Below are 6632 nucleotides of genomic sequence, written 5' to 3'. Positions count from 1 at the left end.
AGCTGGACATACTGTTTTTCCATGCAATTTTAAAAACTTCTAAGTTAGTTTTTCTCCATTTACGCTCAAGATTATGAGTTTCTTTTTTTAGAGAATGGGTATTACTGTTGTACCATGGCGCAGTACGTTTTTCTCTAACCTTTTTTAGCTTGATGGGGGCAACAGCTTCTAGTGTATTAGAGAAGATAGTGCCCATGTTACTAGTCATTTTGTCTAGTTCATTTGTATTTATGGGTACACAGAGCAGCTAAGATAAATCAGGCAGGTTATTTGTGAACCTATCTTTGGTAGCAGGAACAATAGTTCTGCCCAGACGATAGCGCGGAGCTATATAGTTAACATCAGTAATACGCAGCATGCACGATACGAGGAAATGATCAGTAACATCATCGCTTTGAGGTATGATATCTATATCAGTAGGATCAAGTTCGTGCGATATAATTAGATCTAGTGTATGATTAAAACGATGAGTGGGTCCGATGACGTTTTGCTTGACTCCAAAAAAGTTTATTAGGTCAGTAAACGCAAGTCCTAACGCATCATTTGCATTATCAACATGGATGTTAAAATCTCCAACAATTAATGCTTTATCAAAATTAACCAATAGGTCTGAGAGGAAATCTGCAAATTCTTTTAGGAAATCTGTATACGGTCCTGGCGGTCTATATACAGTAGCCAGAGCAAGAGATAGGGGAGATTTCTTTTGCATATCTGACAGAGTAACATTGAGTAGAAGTACTTCAAATGAATTAAACCTGTACCCTGTTTTCTGAGTAACATTGAAAATATCACTATATATTGTTGCAACACCACCGCAACGACCAATCTGACGAGGCTCATGCTTATAACAGTAGTTTGGTGGAGTAGACTCATTCAGACCAATATAGTCATTTGGTTTTAGCCAAGTTTCAGTTAAGCAGAGTACATCAAAGCTATTATCCGTGATCATTTCATTTACAATAAGTGCTTTGGGTGCAAGTGATCTAATGTTTAGGAGCCCAATCTTTAAACATTTTTTTTGTTCATTTATTGTGCATTTTTCTGGTTTAATCACGATTAGATTTTTTCTAGATCCTGCATTAAATTTCTGTTTTGACCTCACAATTCGAGGAACAGACACAGTCTTTATAGATTGGACAGCACCAGTACTATCGTTTAAATGTGCAGAACAAAAGCCATCTTCGCAACTATTTGAAGAATTGCTTACTAGTCAAATGGAGCGCAGCGTCCTGGAGATGTTGTCCGACAGGAGTTCTGCTCCGACTCTGCTGGGGTGCAGGCCATCAGCGCGGTAAAGCCTAGGACGCTCCCAGAAAAGATTCCAATTATTAACAAAGAGCAGTTTCTGTTCTTTACACCATGACAACAACCATTCATTTAGAGCAAAAAGTCTAATGAACCTTCCGTGTCCACGTCGATACGTGGGAAGCGGTCCTGACACGATGATCTTCGTCGCGGGCGATGTGCTGCGTACCGTCTCGATCAGGCTCCTGAAATCCATCTTCAGGACCTCCGTCTGCCACAGCCTGATGTCGTTCACCCCCGCGTGCAGGACGATCGCGCTGACGCTCACATCGTCCTTCAGGATGGCAGGTATCTGTGAAGAAACATCGAGAATGCGAGCACCAGGAAAACAGCGAGTGTGCACTTTACCGTTAGCTAAGTTAGCACGAACGTACCGGACGATGGAGTCTCCGACGATCACAGCGTCGCCCTCCGTCTCGCGGAGGGGAGCGAAGCGGTTCCGGGTGGAGATCTCGAAGACCGGAGGCGGCGGAGGGGGAGAGGTCCTCGCCCGCGTCTTTCTCTGCTGCTGCACCCAGGGTCCGTGGTGTCCCGGCGCCGGAGTGAACGACATCTGGGAGGATCGCGTCCTGGGTGCGCCGGACCTGTGCAGAGAAGCACACGGAGTAGAGGTGATGAGGGTGTTAGTATCGTGCTGTATACTTACCCGGGCAGATTCGAGTGCAGTCTTCCTCTCCTGCAACTCAATCTGCCTGGTCAGCAACCCCTGGATCTGCTTCTCCACGGCTTCCAGCTCGACCCGCACCGTGTGGAGCTCGAACGTGTCTTCACCTGCACTCAAAGGTAGACACAAATTCGCCATTAAAGCAAGTAACAGTGAGTAAACAGTTGAAATGTATGTGAATAGAGAATAAACAATGTATTCAAGATTAGCCGCAACCACGCTGGCAAATGCTAAACGGGTTATAGGCTAACTTAGTAGCAGATTCGGGAAAGCAAATAAAAACTAATGATAACAAGGCGTTCCGATTGTTTTTGTTTTAAAACACAACAGGGGGTATATTCACATGTTATGTAAAACAAAAATGATGGTGTATAGAATTGTTTTTAGATTTAAAAATAGAAAATAATAGTTTAACTCGATGGAGCTTCAACGGAGCTTCAACTCAAGACATGCGCTACAACAAAATTCATCCCTCACAGTTGTCATCAAGGACAAAATTAGCTATATAGACCAAAACCACTTTTTGTACCAGGCTGTAGACATTTTTTCTGCTATAAAGTTGGGCATTTTAACATGGGGAGTCTATGGGGTTGACCCCCTTTTGGAGCCAGTCTCTAGTGGCCAGTTGATGAATTGCAGTTTAAGTCACTTCCGTGTTGTTTTCAATAGACAGAGCGGGAGGTTGCCGCTTGGTGGGAACGTGTTGGATTTTCTGAGCAGTATGACGTCATATTGCTCAGGCCTTACCTGCGACCGCTGATGGACTTTCCTGTATTAGCATATTTCTGCCCTCAGCAAGTTGTACACTGGCCGCCATTTTCTCCGCGCTAGAGAGTAATGACAACAATGTCTAGTAAGCAATGCAGGTGTTTTGTAGTTAAATGTAAAAGTGAACATAAGAATCTTCTTCACGTCCACGGAAAATAGAAGAGAGGGGTGGGGTGAGCAGTAGCTCAATATCATTGAAAGAGACATAGAGCTGTTTTTGACAAGGTAAAATGGGTGACATTTCATGAAGACCCTAAAGAATCATACCAACTTATGTCCTGAATAACCCTTTTTCACTGTAAAGAACCTTTTGTGCAATAAAAAGGTACCACAAACCCTTGCTGGCAATGAAGAACCTTTATTTTTAAGAGTGTATATGTGCACTTTTGCAGAAATGTAGCCCCTTACTTTCAGTAAACATGGGTTAAAATTTTAGCATTATATGGCGTTTAATGTTTTTGTCCTCCGCCTAGAGGAGAATATGCCTTGTTTACAGCTGAATCAATGCCACATTACAGAAATGTTAATTGCCGTGAATGGACGCGAGCCAGACAGGCTGGGAGCTTGTTAAAACCGCATCTGCATGTGGGCAACATGAGTCAGTCCAGACAACAGTGCGATGTGGAATTGATTTAAGAGACTCTCGTCCTCTCGTCATATAGAACACAATCAGAGCTTATAATTGGCCGGTGAGGCTTTCCATGCTGGGCTGTTTGAGCCAGTAGCCTATCAGTATTATGAACAAGCACATTATATTGTGACCCACAGATCCGAAGCCGAGGAGGAGGCAGCTGGCAGATGATTCGGGATGAAATGCGAGTTTCATCACAAAGTGTGTGTAACAAACGAACCACTCTTTCTGTATTGAATCTTGTGCTGCCTTCATCTACCTTGAACCTTATGGACAATAACTATAGCCCAGCATGGCACACACACTTAAACTGCAAGCACAATGAGACCACTCTCTGTGACAACCGCCTATTCGTTTATCGCAGATAGACACATTCCCCGAAACTGGATGTGCGTCTGCTCAACAGCAAGTCGATGTCATTGATTTGTGAGGGTGCAGAGGCTGGGACATAATTGAAGTTTGCAACCAGGTTCCCCCTGTGTGTTCAAGTGTTTGGCTTGTGGAGACAGTATACAGCGGGGGCTTCAATCTCGGATGCAGGTGACAGGCAAATCAAAGGCCGGCGGCCCTAGTGTTTGGAACGGTGTGTCACAAAGTCAATTGCAGCAATGTGACCCAATCACAAGCACAATGTAACGTGACAGTCAACAGCAGAGCTTTTCCTTTAGAGCCTTGCTAACATCAAAATTATAAGGGTGCAGGATTGCTCATGGTCAGTGTCTAACGCCTGTCAGTCTGCACGAGCGTACAATTACAGTGACAAATTTCAATTTGTGTCGCAGTTTTGCCAGTGACTAGCATCCAACAGACTAGATATCCTCACAGGTGTCAAATAATAGAGCACAATAATGAGAAGTGGTAAATGAACGCCATCTAGTGGCGTTTTTTAGAAGTATCTGTGAAATCCAGATTAAGCTGTTTGCTGTTTTGCTGTTTTTAGTGGTTTCTAGCTGGTTATTAGGTAGCTATATAATGGTATTCTTTTAGGTTGGTATAAAGATAGTGTGAATATAATTTATGTTAAGATAAATCTAACTGTTTTCAACCCTTATTTAGTATCAAAATATAGCAATATACAAATATAATTGTCACTATAATAACAATACCGTTTTAAAATGACTGGCACAATGTAATACTTTTTTGTGACTGGCGCTTGTGAACGTGGTTTGTATCAATTAAGACACATCATTGCAGATCTTTTAGAAATCAATGCTCTGATACTAAATGGAAAATATGATCTCACGTTGCCCTCTGCTGTCTATTGCGCGCAGTCACACAGGAGAAACGTCAAGTGTTGTTTTTTTTGACTGTGACAGTGGTTTTTAAAGTACCTTTTCACAAAAATTTACTAATAGGCCTACCTGTCAACTACAATGGTATATATGACTGCAAGATTATAATGAATTATTTGCCTTATTCACCTGGCGGCCATTTTGAAATCTCGAACGCCGTTGAGGGGTAGCTACACAAACCCAGAAGTTTGACTGACGCATACGATCTTCAGAGATTCAGCTGCAATGTTTACAATCAAAATCGATATTTTTATGACACTAAGAAGGCTCGACACACCATGAAACTTTGCTCGAAGTATCGCCTGGGTCTCTACACATGAACTCGAGCACTGAGAACATTGTTTGTGTACACAGTTTACTAAAAAGAAAGGTTTTGAACAACTCACTTTCAATGTTTGGCTTTCCGCTCGCAGCCGTCTTGCCAGTCAAGAAGTCTCGATCTCCGAATGCGAATGAATGGAGTCGTATTTAACAAAATAAATTATATATTAATATATCTAAAGAAATCACATATAAAGGCATGTTTCTAATGGAGTGTTTTCATGAAGGGTCATCAGTTGGTCATACCAGCATAAACCAGCTAAGGACCAGCTTAAACCAGCATCAAAACCTACCTAACCAGCGTCCGAGCATTAAAACTACCTAACCAGCACATGCAGTTTTTTTCACCAGGGTTGGCGGCACTAAATGTAAACAATGCCACTGGACTGAACGAAACTCGCATATTTAGCTGATTATTGCTGCTGAAAATTGTCAATTATTATGCTGTTTTGGGTTGTACTAATCGGTCTGACCGGGAAAAACATTTGGAGTAGCATACTATAGACTGCCAAAAGTTAAAACAAATCAAGGAGAAGAGTGCAAAAAAAACTGTCTGAGGAACAAAAGGAGTTTGTGGTTGACCAAACTGAACCAGGATTTCCAGCCCTGTTGAACAAAAAAAAAAAAAAAAAAAAAAAAAAAAACAGAATATGCTGCTCAGGTAGGTTTTGATGCTGGTTTTAGATGGTCCTTAGCTGGTTTATGCTGGTTCCTAACTGGTTTAAGGTCCTTAGCTGGCCATGTGCTGGTCCTAAGCTGGTCCTGGACCAGCATAAACCAGCTAAGGACCAACTTAAACCAGCATCCCAGCATCAAAACCTACCCAACCAGCATATGCTGTTTTTTTCAATAGGGAGGGCAAGGATTTGTGTTTGTTTTTATCATTTACAGTCAGGTAGGTGAAATATTAGGTTAATATCTTAATTAATACTACTCTGAAGTATCTTTACCACCTATTAACTTTAGTTTGTTAAAATATTGCGCTTACTAAGATCCTTCTCTATGATTTAGCAGCTTCCCCACGTTTTTTTCTGTGGTTTAGACAGAGTTAATTGGCAGAACAACATATTCAGTAGTACATCAACCGTGTAATCGATGCTATTGCTAACATTCGAGTACCGCCAATATGGCCGCATATCCGGGTAGCTGACCAAATCTTGACATAAGTGCAAACCCTCTATATCAGGGGTTCTCAACCTTTTTTAGGCCGGGCCCCCCCTCCTTCACCGGTCAATTTTGCAAGGCCCCCCATAACTGACATTTCCTCTAAAGATGTTTATTTTTAAACCTGTTTTATTAACCAAAACATTTGTTTTGCCTTTTTGTTCTTCTACTGCAAAAAAAATCTAAATTCAAACTAACTTTAAATTAAAGCTATACTTTTGAATTTAAAAGAAACCCCTCTGCTCAGTTCTAACTTTAACACACACACACACACACACACACACACACACACACACACACACACACACACACACACACACACACACACACACACACAACGATAACACTTTCTCATATTCAGGAACATTCTGAGGTAGAAAAGTGTGTTACATGATGCTTTCAAACTTTGGGCAGTTGCTGTTTTTCCGGGACAGTATTACTAGTTTTTGACCTCTGCATCAGAGTGAATGAAGGACAACCGATTTAT

Source organism: Garra rufa, chromosome 18 (genome assembly GCF_049309525.1).
Source record: "Garra rufa chromosome 18, GarRuf1.0, whole genome shotgun sequence".
Taxonomy (NCBI): Eukaryota; Metazoa; Chordata; class Actinopteri; order Cypriniformes; family Cyprinidae; genus Garra; species Garra rufa.
The sequence above is the reverse complement of the archived record's forward strand: the minus strand, read 5'-3'. Positions refer to the sequence as shown.